The sequence below is a fragment of the Cavia porcellus genome, unplaced genomic scaffold, assembly GCF_034190915.1.
Source record: "Cavia porcellus strain 051 isolate PalLab524CR breed Dunkin Hartley unplaced genomic scaffold, mCavPor4.1 scaffold_14, whole genome shotgun sequence".
In the NCBI taxonomy this organism is placed as follows: Eukaryota; Metazoa; Chordata; class Mammalia; order Rodentia; family Caviidae; genus Cavia; species Cavia porcellus.
In genome coordinates, this window is record NW_026947497.1 from 22,074,734 (window position 1) to 22,101,841 (window position 27,108).

Here is a 27,108-nt window from a genome sequence, read left to right on the forward strand (position 1 = left end):
AATAGGCGCTACATCCTGGATAGTTCACACAATAGAAATTCATTTTTTCATAATTCTAAAGACTAGAAGACCAAGAGCACAGTGTAGTCAGGATTGGTTTCTTCTGAGAGCCTTCTTTGTGGTGTGAGAAGGGGATTCTTCTTGGTGTGTTTTCATACTTCCATCTGTGCTTGAGGTTTCCCTGTTTTTAGGTTCCACACTGCCAACTTCATTTAAGTGACCTCCTCAGGATACATTTTTCCAAGTATGGTCACATTCTGGGGCACTGAAAGCTTCACTATAGGATATTTGGAGGACATAGTAGGACTCATGATAGTCTTTTTCTTTTAAAACAAAATTCAACTAATTTGGTAGATATTGAGCATCTGCTACAGGGAAGTTGGGAAAGGGGATAGATTCTTCAGCCATTATACATGTAGCTGTGTACACTTTTGAGTGAACTAGAAGCCCATTTCTTTGGCACTAGCCTGTCATTTCTCTTTCCTCTACTTTAAAACTCAGTATACGTCTGTTTAGTTTTATACTTTTGATTGAGAGGTCAATATCACAACTGAGTCTTACAGTTATACTTGCGTTATTTGAGACTGTCAAAGATTTGTGATGGCAAAAAAATGAGACCATATATTGTCTAAGATTTAATCATCTCAAACCTGTCCCATGTGGCTTCCTTTTAGGTGAGCACAGTCACTGGGATTTGACTAAGACTAGAAAAATGCCACATCAAAAAAAAAAAAAAAAAAAAAAAAGAAAAAAAAAAGAAAAATGCCACATCGATTCCATTTCTCTCTCGTTATTTACTTGAAAGCTAAGAACGCATAGGACCAACTCCTGCTCTACTTGGCTGCTTCATTTGGAAACTTTTGAGCTATTTAATGTATTTAATAAAAAAGTACGCAAGTCAGTTGCCAGATTAATAAAATGTAGCTTTCCTAACTCGTTTTTCTATTTTCAGCTATTCCTGGGGGATTAGAGCACATTATTAATGCAGACTTCCTTTGATTATGATCATAATAGGAGTAAGAAATGCATTATAAGCCACTGCCTTCTTAAATTTCTTCATTGGTTTTGCAATGTAGGGTTCAAGTACACTCCCAGCACTCATCTGGCATCTCTTGAGAAGATATTGGATGCATTTCTAGATCTGATGTGACCACTGAAAAGTAGAAGGAAGTTGAAAATGGTAAAAGCCAAAGATCGAGTTAAATGAATAAGTGCAAAGTAGTTCACCACTATCCCAGGGTGGGTAGGCAGATTACTGTTTATGAAATTGATATAGTTTCTTTTTTGGGACAGCATCTTTCTGTGTAGTTCAGGCTGGCCTGGAAGTCACTATGTTTGTAGCTCAGGCTGGCCTTGAAACCATGGAGATCTTCCCGCCTCATTCTCACTGGGAATAGAGGCATGAGCTATTGCACCCAGCTCCAAGTTGATTTTTAGAGCATTTTTTTGCTCTAAAATTTTGATAACAAAATATTTTATATCATGGTACTCCACAATCATCACTGGCTAGGGGGCAGTTTTTTTTGCAATTGTCAGTCATTGCACAGGTGCAAATGTTTGCTTATTGCTTCTGTTCAGTCCTCTACTTTTCCAAGATACCCTTTCTCTTGATATCCAAAGAAAACAGATCCAATTCCTATTCATTACAGTGTGTGAAGGCCAGGGACTATAAAATTATCTTTTATAACAGATACTATTTTTTAAAACTGTCTTTTGTAGCATATGTTCTGTTCAATTCATGTTTTTATAACCTCTTTGCTACCACATCCCAATGCTACCTTTGACTTTAGAGATTATGTATTTTACTCTCTTCATCTATGGAAAACAATGTGTTTTTGCTATTTTCTACATAAAGGCACATTAAAATAAGGCTGATTTTAAAATGTACTTTTACTGACATTTTGAAATAAAAGAAATCAGTAAGATAATTGAAAAGTAGCTCTGATTAGATCTCCCAATCTTTTTCCTAAGGCATTGCTAAGTGTTTCTACACTTAATGTCCAGTTATTTGGTTTCTATTTCTGGATGTTTATCTTATCCTCTGTGTCATAGTTTTGCTTCCTTCTCTGGGTGCAAACAGACAAAGAGCTCCAAAGTTTCCATTGTTTGTCACTCATGGATATTTAATAAAGAATTAGCCATCTAATTAGTGTATTTGGCCTAGTAGTCCTTGCTTTTCGCCATTGATTACTACAGACTTTATATCTTGGATACCTTATTGTTATGTCACATTTAACATGCTTAAAATTCAGATTCACAGTGTCAAGCTGAGCTCATCAGAAAGACTCTGAAATCCTGTTTCTTCTCTGGGTTTTATATTCAAATAATCAGCATTCAGGCAGTTTCCAGATTTGTATTTTGGGAATCATCTTGCTTTTCTCATAATTTCCAAATTTAATTTCTGTATTTGACATATTCTATATGCTGAAAGTTCTGGAATTTAACAAGCTTTTTCAGTTCTGGTTCTTAATATGGGTCAGTATCAACTATACTTCTTCTCTATTTTCCCCTTATAACTGAATGAATGTCTGTCTGATCAGTAGAATTCTGAGGTAGTCCCGTGATTCTTACTTCTTGGTGTTCAGACCTGTTTAATCCCATCCCAGGAAGTGTGGTGAGCCCTGACATATCTCTAACAAATCTAGTAGGACAAATATGATTTTACTTTGGTAATTATTTCATTATATGACCGTCTTTCAGACTTACACACTCTATTGCTGGTTTTGAAGACGCAAACTGCTATGTATCCTACAAACATAAAGAAATTAATTTTACCAACAATCAACAGGAAGATTGTAAGGGATTCTTTCCCCAGCTGAGCCTGCAATGAGAACTCAGTCTCAGCAGACACTTTAAAGACTTGTGAGACTCTAAGCAGTGGACTCTGCTAAGCCAGGCCTTCTGAGCCACAGAACTGCGAGATAAATATTATGCATTGTTTTAAATCATTCAGGTTATGGTAATTTGTTACACAGCAATATATATACCATAGAGATTCCTTACATAAAATATGTCATCACATTACTTTAAATGATAAAACGAACTATTAATGGTTGCTGTGGGTTTGAATATGTCCGCTAAGTTTCCAGTGTTGGAAACTTGATCTCCAGTCTATCAGTGTTGGGAAGTGAGGCTTAATAGGAGGTATTTGGGCAGGGGCTCTGCCCTTGTGAGTGGATTAAACTGTCATGGCAGGAGTCATTGCAAGATGGAGTTGCTTATAAAAGTAGGAGTTTGGCCCCCACTCTCTCTCTCTCAATACTTTGATACTTTTTGTCATATTATGATGTAGCAGGTAGGCTCTTAAAAGATGTTGACACCTTGATATTGCACTTCCCAGCATGCAGAATTGTAAGTAAATAAATGAGTTATCCAGTCTCAATTATATTGTCATAACACACAAAACAGCCCAAGAAAATAACTAGCTATTTTTACTAGTTTAAGCTAAAACTATTGATAAGACCCTTCACTCCATGATCAGTCTTAGATTTCATGAAGGTTGACTTTTTCTGTTTTTTAACTTTAAGAAACAGCATTCTGATTTCTCTCTCTGGCTCCTGTAGCTGGTTATCTTATATTTCTTATTTTTCTTTGTAAATTTAAGCACTAGTTTAGCTCTAACAATTTCTGGGAAGCTTTCCCTAGCCTAGGAAATTGGGTTAGGCACCTTTTATATTTTTCTTCTAATGCTCTTATATTTTTCTTTCAATGTTTTTCTTAGCTTATTGAAGTGTCTGTTCTCAATGTTTCTTCATTTGCTTGTCTTCAGTGTCTGACCCAGAGTTAGAGCTCATTAATTTTTTCCTGGATAAATGGGTGAGTTATGATTAAATCAGAGGCTAAATTGAACATATACTATCAGAGTGCTGACAATTAGAACCAGAGAGCACGGCTTACTCAGGATGCAAGAGTGTGCACATGCAATTCCAAGGAGTCTGTCAAGATTCATGCCAGTTCCCCATTCTTTTCTTTTCCTTGCAGTCTTAGCTAATTTTGTCCTTCCCTTCTCATATGCCCTATTCTTCTGTGTTCTCTCCAGCAAGATAGTACTCATTTCTCCCATATAGTTGTGTCCATAATAATTTTCTTTTAATTATTGATCCTATGAAATCTGAATTTTGTCATTCACACAGCTCTGGTACTTTCTTGATAGAAATTAATTGATTCCCTTTTTAAAATATTAAGTGGTGATTTCCTTTACAATTCTAATTTTTTAGTGTATTCTCATAGATGATACAACAAAAATTTGACTTATTTCATTTAGATCTAACTTTAAGGATATAGTATTTTCTTTCTTTTTCCCTTTCTTGACAATCAAGATGGAAGCATAAGTAACTTTTTATCTTACTTGGTGATTTATGTCTGTGAAGATCTCTATTTTTTATTGGAGACATTTCACCAAAACAAAATTGTTGAAAAATTTCTTTTGAATGTCCTCTAGAATTACTGATAATATTCACTGCTAATATCCTATCTAATTAGGATATATTTAAAATATTTTGAGTAAACTGACTTTGATTATATTGATGATATAGCTATGAAAACCAAACTAGCATATATAGAGTTACATAAAATATTAAACTGATCTTGAGATTTTTCAAGTAGGTAGAAATTAAAGGACTGTCAAATTAGTAAAGTGGTCAGTTCACATTAGAAAATAACATAAACTTCCATAAATGCATTGGAAAAATGCAATTTTTATCATTTATGCAGAACAAACTATTTCTCAACTAGGTTACTAAATGTACAGGTTTTGCAAGCCAGTCAGTTCAGAGAAAGAAAATTATTAAGTCAGAAGTAGATAATACTGTACAAAGAAGTTCCTTTCTCATGCACATTACATTTTAAATACTTGGAAATATTTGAGGATTTCTTAATCTTCTAAAATGTCAAAGACTTAAGGCTGCAAAATAAGTGAAAAGTTGTATCCTGCTTTTATCTATGATATTATTCTGTTAATGATGCCTTATTTGAATATTTGACATTTACCAACATCTGATAGCCTGAAGATACTATGTTTCTTTCTTTCCTGCATCAATGCTTAAATATGCAGATGCCTTTTATAATGAAAGACCTTTTAAGGCATGATTTATATCACATAGGTAAGAGTCTTGACCAGACTATGAGGATGAAATTTTTAAATAACAGAGAGATCAGAGTGACTACCTTTTTTTTCTACTGTGAAAATAAATCATATGAATTAGAGTACTTACACTACATGGTAAATTTAAAAATGCTGTGCCCTCTAGTAGATATTAAATAACTTCTTGATTCATTTTCAACATTACCATTTTTTTCTCAGAGGATTCAAACACCATCAATTGTGGTTTATAAGAAATATGTTCAGAATAGATTTTTACTATTATAATCTGTATGCAGTGCTTACAAGTCCATTACATAGAGTCAAAACAAACAAAACTCTATTAGAATTAATATCTATTTTTGATTGTCTTCATTTATTTTTAAAACTAAAGGCATAAAACTATTCGTACTACTCATTGAGCACATGTGTCCTTTGTAACAGACATACTGCTGCATATTGTACATTCCAACTTCAAACACAGTGCAAGCGATACTGGCATTTAAAATGCAGAGAGGCAAATGACTGACACAAGGTGATTTGTGGGTAATAAAATTATTCTGATACAGGGTAGTAGATACGTTGAATAGTTTCTGCATGCAAAAGAGGAGGAATGCATCCAGCTAAACTTGAGATATTTAAACAGGCACTGTGCATTAAGAAAAGGGCCTCTGTGGATAGATATGAAAACTCAGTGGCAAGTTTAGGTGGAGAGAAAAGCCTGGGAAAAGGCACAAAGGTGGGACATAGAATAGTGGTGCTCTGTTTTACATAATAGCATTTAAAGGAATAATTTATATGTGCTAAACAGAACCTTATCTTAATGTATAAACATAAAAGCTTATGCCTAGTCCAGTATTTCTTAATCAAAAGATATCCATACTTTATGTATGGTAAGAAATCTTGGTTTTCTCTCTCTCTCTCTCTCTCTCTCTCTCTCTCTCTCTCTCTCTCTCTCTCTCCCTCTCTCGATCTCTCTCTCTCGATCTCTCTCTGTCTGTCTCTCCACCATGTAAAATATATTCTTAGGCATGATTATAGAAATATAGAGAAATTCAATAATTTGTAGACTCACTGGGCATATAGAAATCAGAAACTTGGAACTCAAACTCCATCTCTGAATTCAGTTTTCTAATCCTTCACCAATTATCTGACACTAAAGCCCAGGGTTACCATGGCCAAACCCACTGAACAGCTGATTTGAAATCTGTTAACCTTAGAGATTTTTCTGAAACACTCCTCCAATCTTGCTGAGTTAAAAGGATGCCTTACCTAAAGTCTACCTTGCTGCTTCCGTTGCAAATTTGGGTAATAAAAATCAAGCTGATGCAGGATTTAGCTCTATTTACAGGTTTAGAAAAATAGCCAATTGTCAAAACACAAATATGTCATTGTAAACAACAATGTTTCCTCCTTTCATATTGAGACTTTCTGTTTTGTCAATGAAAAATAATATAGGAACATTATGTAGGTCAACTTTTTAAATCTAAAGGAATATACAAATAAAGAAAGGTCATCTCTTATAAATGTTCACTGTGTGGTCTGCCTGTTGATTGAAAAAGCCATTTGATGTGGAATAGCTATTATATAGTATATTCTGTATAATCAGGAAGTATTCATAATGACATAAAGCTTCTATTCAGTTTATGCTAATTAACTGTGGAGATGGGTATTATTTACCCTCAGCTGAGAATTTTCAGGATTCAGGAAAAAATTTTGTTTAGCATTATAACTTTTAGCAAGATTTTAATTTTCATTCTGCTTTTTCATAGTCTGATGCAAATTCCTTTATGCTGAGCAAAGTTAGTTTCTCATGATCTACCTAGTCATATAAAAGCAAGACTTATTCTCTACACACTAAATTAGAGAACTTTGACAACATCTTCTGCTTTTGTTCCATGTCGACCCATTTAATTTTCATTTTTTCTTTTTTTGTGTGTATGTATTCATGTGTTTCTCACACATGGAAGTAATTTGGCATAACAAAACTCTTTAATTTCTATTCATAATAGTACATAGTGAATAACTTCAGCTGAGTGAACCTAAGTTAATTGCCTTCAAGATAACTTAGTTTCTTTGCTTGTAATAGTCAACCTAACTAGGATTAGAAATATTTTACAGTTTACTAGAAATATATGTCTGCTAAAAACCATATGCATACTTGAGAAATTATTTTTATGTATTTTATACTATAATTTGGAATATATTAAGTATAATCAAGAAACAGAAACTTGTAGAAAATTGCAGTACATGATATATGTTGTGAACCACAATTTTATCAGAAATTAATTATAAGGATTCTAATTAATCATGCTATATTAAATAAATATATTTAACTCTATTGCTATCATCTTGACCCTTTTCAGTAGTTCCAAATATTGAAGTAGGAAATAAGTTGCTGTCATCTCTTTTAATCACTTTTGCCCTTTGTTACAAGTAGGAGAAGCTATCACTTGTGTAATTATAAGGATTTAGAATCTGTAATTCTCAGAAAATCAAAGGTAAAAGTGATTAGTGGCCATAATTCCAGTTATATAAATTAATATATGTTGTTAGTTATTATTTTGAAATGACCCAGAACAAAATTAATTTTTATTTGTCCTTATGACTTAATTCTGTGTTAAACACAAGGTGTGCTAATGGATGATATCTGATTTGAACATTCAAAATAGTAGAATCATGCTTAGCCTGTTTCATCATATTTGTGAATTATGAGGCTCAGGACAACCTGGCTATTATTGTAATAATGTCATCTGTCAATATATAGTCAGCAATTAAGTTAGAAAGAAACTTTTTGAAAGAAAACTTACTATGATTATTACCTCATATTAATTGTTCAAAATATTGGGTTTGAAAGATACCTTTTTAGGTTTTAAATTTAAGTCCTCCTCCCCCCAACAAGTAAGATGTTCTGCTTTTTGTGTTGAATTTTTTTATTATGAATTTCAAAATCTCATTTAGAAAACATGGATTTTCTTCAATGTTAAAGTAGCATCAAGGGGATGCTATAAAACAGCATTTGGTAAGTTTTTGCACACAATAAGAACAGAATTTTCACTAACTGATGTTAGTGAAAATCTTTGATAAATTATCAATTTTCATATATATATGAGCCATGTCTTAGACAATGATAAGAGATTAATAATTTTTATTAAAAATTTGAGTTTGATTCAAATGAATTTTAGGAATGCTTTCTCTAGTTCTATGATGTGTGAGAATGGTATTTTGATTGATATTGCACTAAATCTGTACACCAGTTTTGGGGGTATTGCCATTTTCACTATGTTGGTTCTTCCTATCCAAGAGGAAAGGATATCTTCCTATTTCCTGATATCTTCTTCGATCTCCTTTTTCAGAGTACTGTAGTTTTCAATGTAGAGATCTTTTACTTCCATTGTTAGAAGACTGCTAAATATTTCTTTTCTTTTGATACTATTATTAAGGGTGTTGTTTCCCTACTTTCTCTCAGTGAAAGTGTTTTCTGTGTAAAGGAATGCTATTGATTTTTGAGTGTTGATTTTATATTCAGCTACTCTATTGATTTGAGTTATTAAATTTAGAACTCTTTAGGTGGAGTTGTGGGAAATCACGATCGCTGTCTTGAAATGATACTATAGAGCTACTGTGATAAAATCAGCATGGTAGTGGGGAAAAAACAGCCTTAATGATCAATGGAACACACTTGAAGATGCAGAAAGCACTTCAAACTCACTCAGCCTGCTGATATTTGACAAAGGGGCCGAACATATTCACCAGAAGGATAGCCTCTTTAATTAATAGTGCTGGGAAAACTGACTTTCCACATGCCAAAGACTAAATTTGCACCGTGTCTATCACTGTGCACTAAACTAAAATCAAAATTGATCAAAGATCTAAATATTAAAACAGAAATATTAAATCTTCTAAAACAGAATAGGTAGAACTCTGGAAGAAACAAGTGTAAACAAAGACTTTGTGAACAAAACCCCAATCACACAGGAGCTACTACAAAGAATCAACAGGGATATCATTAAAAAACTTGAGCACAGCAAAAGAAATCACCAACAGAGTGAAATGACAACCCACAGAGTGGGAAAATACTTATGCCAGCTGTTCTTCAGACAAAGCACACGTATCTACAATAAAATTGAAAAAAAGCCAGACTCTCTAAATTCAAAATTCCAATGCAAAAATGGGCTTTAGAGATGAATAGACATTTCTCAGATAAAGAAGTACAAACAAGAAATAAATATATGAAAAAATATTCCACATTACTGGTCATTCAAGAGATGCAAATTAAAACAATACTGAGATTCTATCTCACCCCAGAAAGAATGCCTATTATGAAGTAAACAACTAAAAACAAAAGCTGGCTGGCTGTAAAGAAAAAGTAATCCTCCAATCTTAGTGGGAGTGTAGGTTGGTACAACCATTGTGGAAGTCACTGTGGAGTTTTCTCAAAAACTAAGACAACTGGTCCCATTTGATCCAGCTATTCCTCTACTGGATCTCTTCCAAGAAGTATTAAAAGCATCATACCATGGTTATATACATGCCCTATGTTTATAGAGGCACAGTTTGTAATAGCTAAATCTTGGGAGCAGCCCAAATACTGATCGACCAATGATGGATGAAAAAGATGTGGTTTTTATAAAATGGGCTATTTCACAGGCAGAAAGAGATGTAAAACTGTGACATTTATAGCTAAATGGATGAATCTTGAGGCGATAAGCATAAATGAAATAGATGAGATACACATGTATAGATATTGCATTATCTCTCTGATGTGAGAAACTGAAAATGTAAATAACATAAATGTGCAAGAAATATAATGAAGAAACTGTTCAAAACAAAAAGGGTAGTACGGAACAAGGAGGGCAAAGGAAGAAAGGGAAAGAAAAATGTAAGAACAGAAGGATAAACTAAAACCCAACTTTGGTAAATGAGCAAAATAAGGGGGTTTGAAGAGAGGAGATGGGAATGGGGAGAAAAAAAGAGGGACCAAGACATATCATAAACCAATACAAATACCCTATAATTAACATGGCCATTATATATACTTACATTGTATCAATAAGTTTAAACTAAAATATAGTAAAATTAAATATATAATAATGATTCCAAAAAGAATTTGATTTGCTTGTGAAAACTCATCTTTGAATATAATCCCACACAGGATTATTTTTCTATTTTTAATTTATATAAGAACATTAAAAGCTAATTTTGCCCATGATAACTTTGTTGTTCCATAAAGATTTTATCATATTTCAAGCAGCATGTGATTTATGAATAGTCAAACTCAGGCAGTAGATACAAATTTAAATTTGATTTTTTTTTAATTTGATTTGTTATTGTACATGCCAAATCACTTTAAAGCATAAATTTTCTTAGAGAATATTAGTAAAAGATAGCAGTCCATTTAAAATTATGTAGTTTACTATTTCATATTAATACATCCTTGAATCTTACTTGAATCAAAAGAAATACGTAACAAGAGAAATTATTTCTGTACAATTAGTAAGAGGATATTTTTATTCTAAGAGTTACTAAGCCGAGGGAATATTTATTTTTTCAATTAAATTCAGCAATGTGCAGGTAGGTTATTGGGGTTGATTTGGAGAAGAGAGATGAATTTGCCTCTAAGCTATCCCATGTACTTATTGCAGTAGGCAGCTTGTATACATCACCATACCAATAGGCAGAGTGGATGTTTAATTGTATGACAAAATGGAGAACGAGAGAGGAAAATCAGAGGTTTGCTGGGAGAAGTTAGGAAAGGCTTCAAGGAGGTAGGATTTGAGATGAATTTTTTAGTGTGTAGGCAAATATGGTATATACTGATATATGAAGAATGTTCGATAGTGAACAGTGATTTTGATTCTGGGAAAAATAAGTTAATATATAGTCTTTTGTGGGACAAATAGCAATCTATTTGATACATCAAAATCAAATTAATATATGTTATATACAAATAAAATAACCAGAAATCTAGCTTCTTTGGTGCTAAGACATTATTATTTCCCTAGTAAAAAGGATTTGCATGTGATTGTGAAGGGTAGGAGGAGAGAGTTGAGTACAGTGTGTTTAAAACCCAATAATTTTCAATAATTGCCTCAATTTTCTGCCTTCTTAGTGAATGCCAATTGGAATCAGGATTAGCTCTGAGGTACAATGGTGGGTAATATAGAGCACTTTAGCCTAATTTTTATGATTTAAGCCTTCAAATAAAAAATTATTCAAGCAAGGGTGCTTTTCTATGTGCAGTTCAACAGGTGGAAAAGAGCATAGTTCTTCACAGGTTACACTACAAGAATTCACTCCAACACCAGAATGCCAAGCCCGTTATTCAGTCAAGATAGTTGTATGTACTTCGCTTGCTTTCAGAATTCATGTTCTCTGCTCCAGTCTAATGAGAACAAAAGTATTTATCACTTATTTAACATTTCTCAGATTTCATTTCCCAAATTAATCAATTATGCTTAACTCAACTATTATGACTATCAAAAAAGCAAATTGTATTCGTTCTTCTGTTTATAGAAAACATGATAACTATTTAATATCTTTTTCTATATATTAGCTCATTCTAATTTATTATGTTCAATTATTTTACTCATAATAATAAACCTTACTCTCTAAGTTAAAAATATGCTTATCTCACCTTAAGAATATGAAATAATTATCAGGAATAAACATATTGTTCATCATTAGTATTTTAATATATGGTCTTATTATTTACAATTTAGATTACAATTTAGATGTAAACATATGTATATATATATGTATATATATATATATATATGTGTGTGTGTGTATATATTTTATTTTATTAGGCAATTTATACTCCTTGTAGAAAACTTGAAAAGCACAAAAAAGGCATGATGGATCAATAAGAAAACATAATTCTACTCCCTAAGATAAAGTACATAATTAACTTTGGTTCTTGTGACAATTATTGTGATTGTCAATGATTAAATTAAGAGATGCTTAACAGCTTAGAAAAGTCCAGTTCTGAGTATGTCTGTGGAATGCTTCCAGAGATCATAGACATGTAGGCCAGCAAACTGAGGGAGGAAGACCCACCCTGTTGATGGGTTGCACCATCCAATGGACTTGCAGATGGATGCAATACATCTGAAAGAAAGAGAAAGTTAACCTGCAGTTCAAAAGCTTCATTCTGCTTGAGCGGGTGCATCTTTTGCTAGTACCATGGCCTATGGACAGCAGAGCTCAGCTTCTTTTGCTTTTCTATGTGAACTGACATAGAAACTCCAGGAAGCTTCCAGTCCTTCGGTCTCAGAATGGCACTGTATTCTCAATCCCTCTTGTTCTGTGGCTTCCAGCATCATGGCTTGAACAGCTCCCACATCCTCTGGCTCCCCACCATGCAGACAGCCATGCAGCTCTCCTTACTGTGAACCTGTAAAGATATCCAGTAACTTCCCTTGCACAAATGTTTATATATTGTGTTCATGAAGAAAACACTAATATACCATAATTTGGTTTAAAATAAGTATTAAAAAGTAATGGTGTGGGAATGCAGCTCAGTGGCTGAGAGCTTACCTAACAAGCATGGGGTTCTGGTTTCAATTCCTAGCGCCCAAAGAGAAAGATCAAGATATTAAGTTGGCATCTTCTTTATATCCAAATAATTTAGAAAGTAATTTTAGGGCAATACAGGCTAATACAGATATATATATATATATATATATATACATATCTATATATATATATATATATAGATATAGATTTAGATATAGATATATAGATATCTATATATATAGATATATAGATATCTATATAAATATATATCTATATCTATATATCTATATCTAAATCTATATCTATCTCTCTCTCTCTATCTATCTATCTATATATATATATAGAAAGAGAGAGAGAGTGAGAGAGAGGCTAATAATGATGTAGAATTTTCTTCCTGAAAGAATTTCACCAATGTCTTCACCATACAATGATCAAAATTTCTTTTAACATGGATTCAGCTAATTTGCAAATGCATAATGATACTTTTCTTTTAGCTGTATGTGGCTTCTTAAAATGAAAAGTTATGTCTAGTGAAAAGTACTTACAACTGAGATGATTTTTACTAACTTAATTTTCCCACCATGACAGTCTATTCATACAGTAGCTATTGGCATATTCTATGAAGGATGTCAAAAGTAGTGTTATTAGTTAGAATATAAAATATAGAGTTTTATGTACCAGGTACTATTTAAGAACAGCTTAATGGTTTCATTAAAATAAGATCATTCTGCTTTCATTTCATTAAGTGTGGGGTAATGAACAAGAGAAATGGAATGTGGTATAATTCATAAGTTGTCTTATTTCTGATGTACTGTTAATGTATCAATTAGACCAACAATTGCTTAGGGATATCTAATATAGTACTGGCCAAAATATTTTAGGTGTTCTGTTAAAGTCTTGAAATAGTCATTGGATTACATTATTTTCTTTGTGAATGCTGTTGTGTGTGTGTGTGTGTGTGTGTGTGTGTGTGTGTATTGTAGGAAAATACAGGAATTCACTATTCTGAAATCCCTTTCAAAATGCTTAAATCCTTCAGGACTCAGGGCTCTAACTTGAAGAGTCCAGTTTTTGTGTTTAGCACCCTCTTCTAATTTTTGATTAAGCAACTTTAAATTTTTAAGTTATGCTAACAAGAATGTAGAGAGAGATCCTGGGCAAGACATAATATCTTGGTGCTTTTGCAAATGTTATCTTTTAAAAATCAGAAATGTTATCTAGCTTATTTGTCTTTTGTACTTAGTCTCATTTTCTGTTATGCAGTTCACAAATTGCAAGTTTCCCTTTCATGTTAAGCAATGGGATGGAATGTTCCTCACACCATTAGGAGATTAAATCTCCAGCAGCAAAGCTGGTTTCATGAGAACCAACTCTATATGAATCAGTCATGGCACTGATAACTGATAGAAGGAAATCTTTTCCACTCTGATAGGAGAGACTGCACAGAAACGAACTGTTAAGTTGGTTTTACACTGTAGCTATTAGTCATTTTTTTGGTGACTTTTACTAAATCTAGTGATTTGTTAGCCAGTGAAATGATCTTTTATCATCTTGGGTACTGCATTCCTAGTCTATAACCAATAATGTATCAAAATAAAATTTGAATTTTATTCTTTCCCTGAAAGTTTCCCTGAAAATTAATATTTATGTAGGTCCATACTTTCAGCAGAGTATTTCAAAAACAGTTTGGATGTGGTTTTTTTTTTCCTCTAAAGAGCACAGTTTGCTGAAGCATTTCATATAAAGTTAACCAAAAATCTCACTACTCACTAAACCCTAGGAATGTAACAAATATACAAGCACGATCAGAAGAAAAGGAAGTGCTTTTCTACAAAAATTCTCATTGCAAGTACAAAATAAAAATATTTCCTTTTTTGTCCGTGTATGATCTTTTATATTTGCAGTATTCTAAATACTATTGATGTTATTATTCTTGCTATCATTTAGATTTAAAATATTAATCCATAACATAGTACTGTATTTACTTAGATTTTCACCTATTTCAGACTCATGCTGGATAGATTGTAAGTCCAGGTCAGTTCAAACAACATTTAGTAAGTAACTATGTACCAGAGATTATTTCCAAGGCTTTGGATATGCAGTAGGAAAATGTGGTTTCTGCTTTTACAATTTAAAAAACAAATCATTGAATATTTAAATGTTTTCAACTAGACATCGAGCAAAGCAAGTTATATATAAATATTTATTACTTATTTGCTATAGTTTTATGATTTTTCAAGAAGGACTAAAATTTTTTTTGAAAACATAATTGATTGCTTTTTAAAATAGATATTTTCTTAAAACTTAATTTTAAAGAGAAAAAAAACAGAACAATAAAATGAATTGAAACATTGATAGCCCAGTAGGAAATGTACAATAGTTACTATATTGCATAATGTTGTCCTCTACGTAGTTGCTCAGAGTACTGGCTTTAGGCTTGCAAAGTCAATAATGGAACCACTGAGACCCAGGCCAGCCAGACCCAGACACAGAGGCTCACACACACCTTTGGCTGCAGAGTGATCGCAAGGCCAGCAGTGAGGAAGTGTCGGAAGCAGCAGTGAAGATGCTGCTGTTGGGATCTGGAGAACTCCACCAACAGAAGACCAGTCCCAGCCCTGACATCCGAAGGTCACAGTCAGCTCTGTACCCAGCTGACTGCCATGGCAGACTTGGCCAGAGTCCATAGCACATTTCTGGAATCTGACAGAAACACTATCTGTAAGCACCAGAGATACTTTACTAAAAATATTTTACTTTTATTCCCCCTTGTTCTTATGATTGGCTGTCATTTTCCTGTCTGGTTGGAAGTTCTTTTGTTTTGTCTTGTATTTTGTAGCATTTTTTTTCTTTTCTTTTTTTTCCTCCTCTTTTTTGGTCTCCATTGTTTTTCTTTTTTCCTTTTATCTCCTATTTTTTCACTGTTTAGGTTTCCTATCTTTCTTTTTTTCTTCTACTGATCTTTCTTTCCTCAGCTACTTTTTGACTTTTTTTTTTCAATTTTATTTTATTTTTGTCTTTTTCCTTTTTATCGGTACCGGGGATTGAACTCCCGACTGCCTGCTTGCAAGGCAGGCGCTTATGCCGCTGAGCTAAATCCCCAGCCCCTACTTTTTGACTTTAAACTTTCAAGGGAGTAAACATCATCTCTTCCCTCTCTGATTACTCCTTCAAATTCTATTTCACACTTTTCCTCCTGTGGCCTCCATTTTCCCAAAACTCAAGTGGTTTATCCTTTGACCTCCAGCCTTGAGTCTACTATATTTCACCTCGTTTCTCACCTTACCCTGTCCATACCCATCTAAACACCCCACACAACAGCAGCATAAAATCACTCCACTAAGGAAAAAAATATTGCAGGCAAGTACATGGTATATGTTTCATTTTGTTATATAACATCAGAGTTTGCACCTGTGGTACGAAGTTGCATGATAATGGTTACCATAGTTTGTCAGTAGTTAAACTACACTTGAAATCATTATTATTACCATCTGTACTACTTAGGTCAGGATGTCATAAATGTTGTAATCAGTTTTCTCCCTTGTGTAACACTGTACCAATTTCACTGCATTGTCTTGATTAGCTTTGTTCTGTCTTGTTTTGTTGTATTGTCCTACCTTCAAAATTTAAAAAAAAAATCACACAATCTCTATAGATGCAGAAAAAGATTTTGACAAAGTTCAACATCCATTCATGATAAAAACCCTACAGAAAATCAGAATAGATGGTCTTCACCACAATGTTATAGAAAGCCATCTATGAAAAACCAACAGTAATACCATACTAAATGTTCAAAACTGAAAGCTTCCACTCTAAAATCAGGAACAAGTCAAGGATATCCACTATCTTTAAATATTGTTTTGGAAACACTAGCTACAGCAAGAAAAGAGAGAAATAAAAGGAATGAGGGTAGGAAAGGAAAAAGTTAATTATCATTAGATCAGAAATAATCTCCCAGGAAGTAAAAGACCTATATACTGAATATTACAGTACTGTGAAATACATAATATTTTATATAGAAGACCCCAAAAATGCCACCAAAAGATTTCTAGATTTCAGAAACATTCAGCCGCATAGCTGGATATAAAGACAACACTCAAAAATTAGTAGCATTCCTGTACACAAACGATAAACACACTGAGCAAGAAATTAGGGTAACCACACTCTTCACGATACCATGTAAAATAATGAAATAAATACTTAGAAGTCAGTGTAACAAAGGAAGCCAAAGACCTGCCCAAGAGCTGAACCTGTGTGAGTTGAATCCCAGCACACAAGGAAGCTTTGGAACTTTGCTCCCAGGCAGTAAGACCACACCCAGCATCCCAAATCACCGGAGGATGCACAGGAGATGCCCACAGGCCTAACAGGGCTACATCCAGCAACCTCCAAGCCTAGAAGTTGCCTGCAGTCTGCCCAAAAGTGGGCCAGGTGATTCCCAGAGCATGGGGGATACTTTGGGGCATCGCTCGAAACCCAGAAATACAGGATAATGACAAAACGAAAGAGCAAAACGCAATCTCAAACTTCCAGCCTAGGAGCAATCCCAAGCAAGCCTAGGAGTCATGGATATAGAAGAAAATGTAAGCCGTACACTTGAAATTCCTGAAATGATAATAACTGAAATAAACAATTCCAGGAAGCTATAAAAGAACTTGGATCAGAAATAATCTCCCAGGAAGTAAAAGACCTATATACTGAATATTACAGTACTGTGAAAAAGAGATCAAAGGGGATATCAGGGAACAGAAAGATATCCCTTGCTTATGGATAGGAAGAGCCAACATAGTGAAAATGGCAATACTCCCAAAATTCTTGTACAGATAGATTTAAAGCAATCCTGACCAAAATATCATTAGTGTACCTCACAAACCTAGAAAAAACATTCCTAAAATTCAATTGGAAACAGAGGAGATCTAGAATAGCAAAGGCAATTCTGAGCAAAAATGCTAGGCAGGAGTCCTCACAATCCCTGACTTGAAATTGTACTACAAAGCTACTATAATAAAATCAGCACAGCTACTATAATAAAATCAAACAACAACAACAAACTAGAATCAGAGGAACAGATTATTAGATGCACACACAACTAACTACAAAGACACTCAGCCATCTTATCTCTGACAAAAGGTGCAAGCATGTTCACTGTATGAAAAATAGCCTCTTTAATAAATGATGCTGGAAAAGCTGGCTTACAATATGCCAAAGACCAAAACTAGACCCATTTCTATCTCAGTGTACTAAACTAAAGTAAAAATGGATTGAAGATCTAAATATGAAAATAGAAACACTGAATCTACTGGAGGACGAGGTAGGAAAAATATTGAACACATAGAGGTACATAGAGAGTTCATGGACAAAACCCAGTCTGTACTTCAAAGAATCAGCAACAGGGGTCTCATTAAAATGTTTAGTAGGGGGCTGGGGATTTAGCTCAGTGGCATAAGCACCTGCCTTGCAAGCAAGCAGTCGTGAGTTCAATCCCCGGTACCGATAAAAATGAAAAAGACAATAAAATAAAATGTTTAGTGCATCAAAGGAAACCAACAACAGAGTGAAAACACAATCCACAGAAATATTATAGCCAATTGTCCCTCAGACAAGGGACTTATATCTAAAACATATAAAGAATTGAAAAAAGCCAGACTCCTCAAATTCAGAGACCAAGTCCAAAAATGGGCACCTGAGATGAATACACACTTCTCAGATGAAGAAATAGAAATGCCAAAGAAATATGTGAAAAAATGTTCAACTTCATTGTGCATTCAAGAGATGCAGATTAAAACAACACTGAAATCCCATCTCACCTCTGGAATAATGGCTACAATCTATAAATCAACCAATAAGAAGTGCCGGTAGGGATATGGGGGGAGGAACCCTTCTCCACTGTTGGTGGAAGTATAGATTGGCACATCTACAAACTAGGATTAGAAATCCCATTTAACCTAGCTATACCCCTTCTGGTATTTTCTCAGAACAATTAAAAAACATCATATCATATCATAGTGATGTTTGTCTTTGTAATAGTTAAGTCTTGGGCATAGCACAATCCCCATCGATCCAAGAATGGATATAAAAGTTGTGGTATTTTTATAACATCCAGCTACAAAGAAGGATAAACTCAAGACTCTTATAGGTAAATGGATGCAATTTGAGACCATACTCATAAGTGAGATAAACCAGACTCATGTGTAAACATCACAATGTTCTGAAATTTTGTTTCACTATTTTTATTATTGTTCTTGTTAAACTGAAAAATTAAAAAAATACAATGACACACTTAGCAGAAATGAAACAGTGGTAGATACCAATTTAGAATCTTTGACCTTGTGATATCAACTATATTTTTAAGCAATTAACAGTGACTCAATAGTTTTGAGGAAAAGCTAATTATTTTTCCATTCAGTTTAGGATTTTTCACAGGAACATCTAAATTTCAGGGGGTAAAGTGTCCAATAGCACAGCTAAGAATACTGAACAGATGCTTTATGAATAGTTTCTAAAATGACTACAAAACATGCCTTCTTATATTAAAGAGAATGTTTCCCAATTTCATCTTAACAACTGTGTTTTGCGTGTTGACTCATATGTGTTTATTTGGCTGTAACAATAGTTATCTCACAGGCATATATTCAAAATTTATACAATAAATTTTCTATTCTTTCATCTGTCTCTTTGTAAAAATAGATACACTTTCATATGACTTAAAAGATATATGTGCATATAGTGAATAAAGTTAATTTATAATTCATACTGGTTCAAGTTTTTAATATTAGACTTTTTTTTTTTTTTTACCAGTACCAGGGATCAAACTCACGACCACGTGCTTGCAAGGCAGGCGCTTAAGCCGCTGAGCTAAATTCCCAGCCCCAATATTAGACTTTTTTATATGATAAAATTAGTGTGGCTTAGTTTTATTCATCAAAGTATCTCTTACTGTTTTAATGAATTATTTATGGATATTTCTTTTAAAATTTTTCATACAGAAAATGTATTTAGCATCAATAAAGTATTTCAAGACAAAATCATGAAAGAAATCCCAAATGACAATATTTAAAATATATATGCAAAGTCAGTGTCATTAGAATAGGTGAATAGTGTCCTAAACTGATAACTGAAGGTGGAACATATAAGCATTTGCATTTGTGTTGTTTCATTGCCTTTTAATGGAGACATAAAACTAACATAAAAACTTAAACTATTCATTTTAATCTGAACCTCCAATGATGGGATACCACAATAGTCTGATTTTTAAAAAGTAAACAATTTAAACAAATGTTTCTCTGTAGGGTGGAATAATATTGATTGTACGCCAAGCATGTCAATAATCCTATTTCATTAATTATTTTACACATTGTCTTGCTTACTTTTCCCTCATTGTTGAGACAAAATATCTGAAGCCCAATTGAAGGGGAACAAAAGTTTATTTAGCTTTATTTATAGGTTGTGGAGGTTTCAGTCCATAAGCAGCTGGCTCTAAGGCAGGGCAGCATGGCTGAGGGGCAACCATTCATGGTGGCTGTAGCAGACCCCAAAAGTGACAAGAGTAAAAGGGCAAAAGGGAGAAGCAATATGCTTTTCCTTCCTTGTATTGCATGCAGGATGTCCTCTCCACAGTGGGTGCAACACTCACATCAACAGTCCCAGCCCTAGACAATAAACAAATCACAAGCTCTATATGCAGCCATATTTGAAAGGTCAGCTTCCTCTATAACGTAATGAAGCTTTAGGGGGACATTCAGATACAAATCATAACATGTTATTTTGTTTTACACATTATAATAGGTAATTTCGACTCCATTTTATCATGAAGCTTTAGAAAGTTGTATGTATAGTCATATGCTGTTTGAATAGTCTTACTAGTAATTGGAAGAGTTACGACTCAGAAACTCAGATTCATTTGTATCTAAGACATATTCTTTGAAGAAATGTTAATACCTTATAGTAAATGCACAAATCATCAGCAAACATATGTATAGTAATAAAAATTACAATTAAGACTTAGAAATTTGAAGGCCTGGTGTTCTATTTTTGTAATGTAAAATATTTTAATTTTATCTTTTGTGAGACTAGCAAAATTTTTGAAATACAAAGATGTTCTGGGATTTCATTTTCATAATCTGATTAGATGAGCAAGATTTACTTTCTTGTAAACAAGAAAATTTTGTGTAACTGGCTGTTTATTGCAAGAAGTATGATATATATATGAAAAATTGCATTGAAATACATTGGGCAATTTAGCATTCACTTGATGAAACTTGATTACAGCTCATATATCAAATCCTACCCCTGTTGGGAAATTCCTATCCAACTTCACTATTCCCCTTTTTTGGTTTTCTGATTTCTCTAATGCTTTGCTTACACAATATTGTCAAGTTATAAAAACTTTTTAAAAAAATATATAGAAGGGAGAAATAGGCCTTTAAAATAACTTCCATCTCATTAGAATAGCTTAGAAAGCAGAAAGTTTTGTATTAAATGGCAAATAGGGGGATTTTAAGAATTAAGCTGTTAGTGTTAAACACTAGAGGAAAATGGCATTGTCTTGCACCTAATATCGAGAAGAGAGTCTTTAACTCAGAAGAAGATAGCAAGGTACATTCAAAGCCAGGACAAGTACTTCCAGAAAGAAAAAGAGTTAATCTTGGGAGCAAATCGTTTCCAGATATGATGCACAAAAATGGAACTTCAAGAGAAGTCATTTCTTTCTAACCATATGAAAGAAGAGTTGAGGATGACATTTCATTAACAGTCCATTGTCAGCTATTTAATTATACGGACACAACCTTCAAAGGAAAATAGAAAACAGTGAGCCTATAACCAGGAGATTTGGAGAAAAAGGCTGCAACGGAATCGGGAAACAACTAACAATCTACTAAAGAGGGTGCCACTCACTTGCCTTTTTGCTTTAGAAAAAAATCCTTCAAGTGACAGCATTTGAAGATTGGGTAGAAAGTTAATCATTTATTTCAGCATATTTTTTTCTGAGATGCTACTTTTCATTGAAATACTCGAGAAAGTCCCCTTGATATGCTTGTATTTCATGTATGTACCACAACTAGACCAGAAACCAGGAAACCAGGAAAGAGAACGTTTACCTAGAATATAAGGCATAGAATCCCCACTGAATTGCTTTATACTGAATGGGTAAAAGAAAGGTGTTTGTATTCTGTGGTGCGCGTGTGTATGTGTGTGTGTGTGTGTGTGTGTGTGTGTGTGTGTGGTATTTGGCATTGAACCCAGAATTTACTGAAATACATTCCTATATTCCCTTTTTAAATTTTGAGACAAGTTCTTACTAAGTCTCTGGATAGGAGACTGCAATCATCCTGCCTCAGCCTCTCAGGAGCTAGTTTTATAGCTATATGCCACTACATCCAGATAAGAAAGCTTTTAGATAATAAATTTTCTTGAAAAAATTATTTTGGTTTAAAATAACTTAAAAATCATGGTTAATGGAATATTGTATATAATTGTATTCAACTGCAAAATAAGTGACTTTTAATGTTATAGTTATATTTATGGTAACAATTCATATTTATTCAGAGATTACTTGACTTTATCATTGAAAACTACAGGTTATCATGGGGTTTTTTTCAAAGTTGGAAAGAAGTCATTTGGCAATATTTTAGATAAAAATGGAAATTCTAACATTAAAAAACATATATATTCTAAGCTGATTCAAGTCTAATTACCAAAATAAATATATTAAAATGAACCCATAAAAATTTGAAATAATGGTAGAAAAAGACCGAGAAGCAAATTTGGAAAGCAGTTCAAGAGAAACATTAAGAAACATCAGATAACCCTTAAGACAAAAATTAAGCATCGCAGTAAAAAATCAGCATTTGTAGCTCTAAAAATGCTTAATGAGGCCATTGCAAACTTACATCATGATAGATCCTGCAGTCAGAGAATTTAAAATTTCAGAAAGAGTTCTTCACCCAGTTTCTTCTTCCCCTTTCCGGAGCACACACCTGTCCCAGCAGAGTAGCCCCATCTGTCACACCTCATTCAGCCTCGTAATGCTTCTCTTCTGGTATTTGTCTCTCTCTGCTTCTAACATGAGCAGTTTCCACGTTTCCGTGAATACATTTCCATGATAGCAGGGTCCTTGGTGGTCTGGGCACAGCTCTTAGAACCCTACCTCCCAGTTCTCAACAAACCCTGACTTGGGGATAGAATCTTACCAGTGCTGTTCACTCCTTTTTAATAGTAAAACAGCTTCAATATGTGCTCTAGGTTTCTGCTTCCACTTTTCACCACCAAGTCACTTCTCAATGACAATCTGGTATCTTCTTTGCCACTCATGGGAAATGTGCTCTTGGCAAGCACCAAGACAATTTTCTCAGCTCTCATTCTGCTCAAATAATTCTGCTACATGTATTACAGGGTGTACTATTTTTGGATTATTTTCAACCTCTGTATGTGAACTGCCATTCCTTGTAACTCAGTTGTGGATCCTTTTTTTTCCTGCTTTATATATATCACATCTCTTCTACATAGCTATGTCTTCTATATAACCATAAATACAAATTTCTTATGCTAGTAAAACTTTATGAACCATTATGTTTACATTTTTTTGCTTTGAATGTTCTATTTTCGCCTTGCAAATTCCTGCTTCTTCAATGAGATTCAGATCATATAATGAAAACATCAGTTTCCTAAGGAAGTGCTCGTCTTCCAGTTCTGTTAGCTTTCAGAGCTAACAGAACTCTTTTATCATAAACCACAAACACACTTAGATGTTTCTTTTTTATCTTGCTATAGTAACCGGCCCAAACATCAACTGTCCTAATTATTCCAAGTGGTTTATTTATATGTTGAAGAGAACGTTTTTAGATACTCACCATTCCTTGCTAAAAGCAAAACTGCTTTCCTGAGTTTTGAATTTCCAGAATCCAATTAGTTGTTAGGAACCAGACATTCAAAATATTTCTTTTGCAGAGTTTGTGCTGATGCTGTCCATCACTGTTTCCATTTGGTATCTCAACAGTCAGTGGACAGCACAAACACAACATGTGCAAATGGGAGTAGGGGTCTACACCGCACTGTCCAGCATCTCTGTCTTTATTATTGCCATTTTATTAACCCAGCATGAAAGACGTGGCATCATCTTCCAGTTACCTCCTTTTCTTAGTAATTAGTGGTCATTCCAACTTAGTAAAGCCTGGAAAAAGGATTTACCATCTCAAGTTTTGACTACTGAAAAATATTTGTGTGTCAGTTGTCCTAACATGGATTTAAAAATTCTCCTAGAAAAAATGTTCCTAAACTACATCTATAATTCTGTAACCCCATGCTTAGAATGTAAAATCATACTTACCTAGTGCTTTTAAAATGAGAGAACTTCTTCACTCTGGTGCTTAATATGTTCTACAACTTGACACTAATGTACAATTTCAAAAATTCTTACTATCCTGTACATGAATACATTGATTTTAAAAAGTAGTCTTCTCACTGGTTACACTTCAATAATTCATTCAAGGACTACCCTATAAAATTAATGTGCACCAGGCATTGTTCTAGTTTCTAGGAGCACACACAGATTTCTGCACCCAACTGTGCTTAGCATAGAATCAAAAGAAGATGATAAGGAGCATGTGGTGAAAGTCATTTCCTAGAACCCTGCTTGGTGATAAACAAAAAAACCTGCAGAGTTGCTCACCTGAGGTGCAGCGCCTGACACGAGTAAGGTTTGTCTTCTACTGGGAGGTTCACAACATCAAAGGAATGACAGTGACTGGTTGTAAAGAATTAGAGGTTATCGATGGAGTTTATCAGGGGTATGGATCTCCCACACAAAGCCACAGCTTGCTGAAGCTGTTCACCATCAGCACAAGGCAGTGTTTTCTTCAGTGATTAAGATTTTTTAAAAATTTTATTTAAAAGGAAAAAGAGAAAAAACAAAACAAAACAAAGCAGTGTAAGGGTACAATTAATACAGAACCACAAAAAAAAAAAAAAAAAAAAAAAAAAAAAAAAAAAAAACCAGCAAGAAATCACCAGTTAATAGATTACAATTATCATCCTAGAGACAGCTGCTCAAGTCACAGTATCAAAGCATACAAAGTGGACATTCAAACAGTGAGACTGCAAACAGTTGTGTTCAATGATCCAACCAAAAACATTAATATGGTCATCTATTTAACACCCCTAAACACACTTGCAGTTGTATACGTTAGAGTGCTTTTTTTTCCCCTCTCTTTTTTACAACAAAATTTACACATTTTGTGTTTTATACTCCTTAGTTCTTATTACTTTTTTTTTGGAAGAGAACAAAGTCAAATATGGCAAAACAAAGCTGTCAGTCAAAACCAAGGATAGACATAGCACATGATGTAAAAACAGAGTACAAGGTTATTGACAGTGGTTACCATAATGCCTCTTGCTTCCTTAAAAAGAATTGTCTATCTCATTAGGTATTATAAAGTTGAACAAAACAGTAGAGAACAAGACCAATAAAACCTAAACCTTGTAAACACTACAGGACTTCCAAAGAAGATAATAGTCAAACCAGAATGGGCATCATAGTGAATCTTATTGCCTTCAAAGTAGTTGCCTATACCCTCAAACTTGATACTATCATACAGAATGGAACAGAGTCTAATCAGTCAAAACGAGATAGTGGGAGTATTACAGGACTTCAAATCAAGTTAATAGGAAATCAAATAAGTTATTATAATATATCCTGCTGATTTTTAAAAGGCCTCCCACATTCACTGGCAAACAGAGCAGAGATTTTTTTTTTTTTTTTTTTTTGTCTTTTTCCTTTTTATGGGTACCAGGGACTGAACTCACAACTACCTGCTTGCAAGCCAGGCGCTTATGCCACTGAGCTAAATCCCCAGCCCCTCAGAGGAGAGATTTTTATGAAGCACACGCAAAATGCAGAGGGAACAACCCCACAGATGATGTGGCAGTTTGAACACACAGGTCATGTCTGGAGTGACTGACAAACAGGGAGCAGTGGGAGATCAGGCTAGAATTCAGTTTGGAGCCAGATTTTTCAACTTCCGGACTGAGATGATAAGAAGTTCACAAGTTTCCCCATTTTGTAATGGGAAATCTCAAAGTTAAAGCAGAGGTTTGTCTGATTAAATCCTTTGCCCTTCTGCTTCCTTTTCTTACCCAAATATTTAAGTTTTATTTTCTCTAGGATATACCTGCATAACATAGCGTTTCCCATATCTGAAAATGTATGGTATCACCGGTCAGTAATGCTCTTTCTTTTTTTTTTTTAACCCCCTCCAGTACTGGGTGTCAAATCCAGTAATTCATGTGTGTTAGGCAAAAAATGCCACCACTGAGCTGTACTCCTGCCCACTAATGTTCTTTTAATTTTTAGTTAGAAAGGAATTCATAGATTTGAGAAGTATGTGTCCTGTTTTCCTAAGCAAATTTTACATTCACTGAAGCTTGTAATTCTTGCAATTCTTGTAATTCTTGAAATGGTCAGCAAACTCACATTAGTTTATTAACTGCTATTTATTTATGAAACAGTGTATTAAATAAATTAGTAATTTATTAAATAGACTCTGTTGGCTTCTACTTTTTCCTTAAAATAAAATACAATGTTATACAAATGTATCACTAACCTCAGAAATATGGAAGGAAATGAGTTCTCCTTGGTACTGTTAGATCTGCTTACACATCCTGTCAATTCAACCTTGTCTTCCTCACATCTCTGTAGTAATAAAAAACAGTGGAGAGAGAGAGAGAGAGAGAGAGAGAGAGAGAGAGAGAGAGGGAATGATGTCTGGGACTCACCTCATTCTCTGTGTGTCCTGATAGAACTCTAACAGGCAAGTTTCAAAATACTGCGTATATCTGGCCACCAGCATTTCCGCCTGGTGGTCATTCCCACCTGACAGTCCAGTCTTCATTTCCATTTCAGTCACAGGGAGGCTGAACATTTCCTGCTGTAGGAACAGGGAGTTAGGAACACTTAACACCCTGCACGAAAAGGAACATTTTTTGGCCTCTGCTTAGTGCAAATGTATTCACCCTGATGCTCAAAATGTCCATGAGTGTCACGTTATCCATTCACCAGAATGAGATTATCATCTATCTTTCAATAGGAGCCAGAAATAAAGCTTTTCTGATAGCTGTGTCAGTGATTACAGAGCAGAAACATTCACGGCTTGCTTTGGGTAAGGTGACGGGGAAACCCAGTCTGCGTCAGCTGCAGCTTCTTGGCCACTGTACCCTGCATGGCAGGCTGCCGGGGCACCAGACTACACTCATCACCACGAGTCCTTCTGTCCATGAGTCACTGCAAGGCACTGGAGGTACCTGAAGTGTAATTCCTCCCACTGCTCTGCCTCACCTGACCTGTGAACCTCTCTTTCCCTAACAACAGTCCTTTGATCTCTGCCCTTGCTCTTCTATCCTGGTTCACATCTACCTCCAGTCCTGATCATCATGGTCCATGATCACCTTTCTTCTGACCTCTAATAATTAACAGCTCCTCAGCTCTGTCAAATGAGTAAGAGGCTCCCTTCCCCGTA

At 34.3% G+C, this 27,108-nt stretch overlaps 1 long non-coding RNA gene across 1 annotated transcript; it reads right to left on the reverse strand.

Moving 5' to 3' along the window:
• Positions 1–11,886: 11,886 nt before the first annotated feature.
• LOC106029154 (uncharacterized) lies at positions 11,887–26,337 on the reverse strand. The gene is made up of 3 exons (XR_010039238.1): positions 26,197–26,337; positions 24,267–24,451; positions 11,887–12,476 (listed from the first exon to the last, which is right to left on the reverse strand). It is a non-coding gene; the product is annotated as an uncharacterized LOC106029154 (long non-coding RNA).
• Positions 26,338–27,108: the final 771 nt, after the last annotated feature.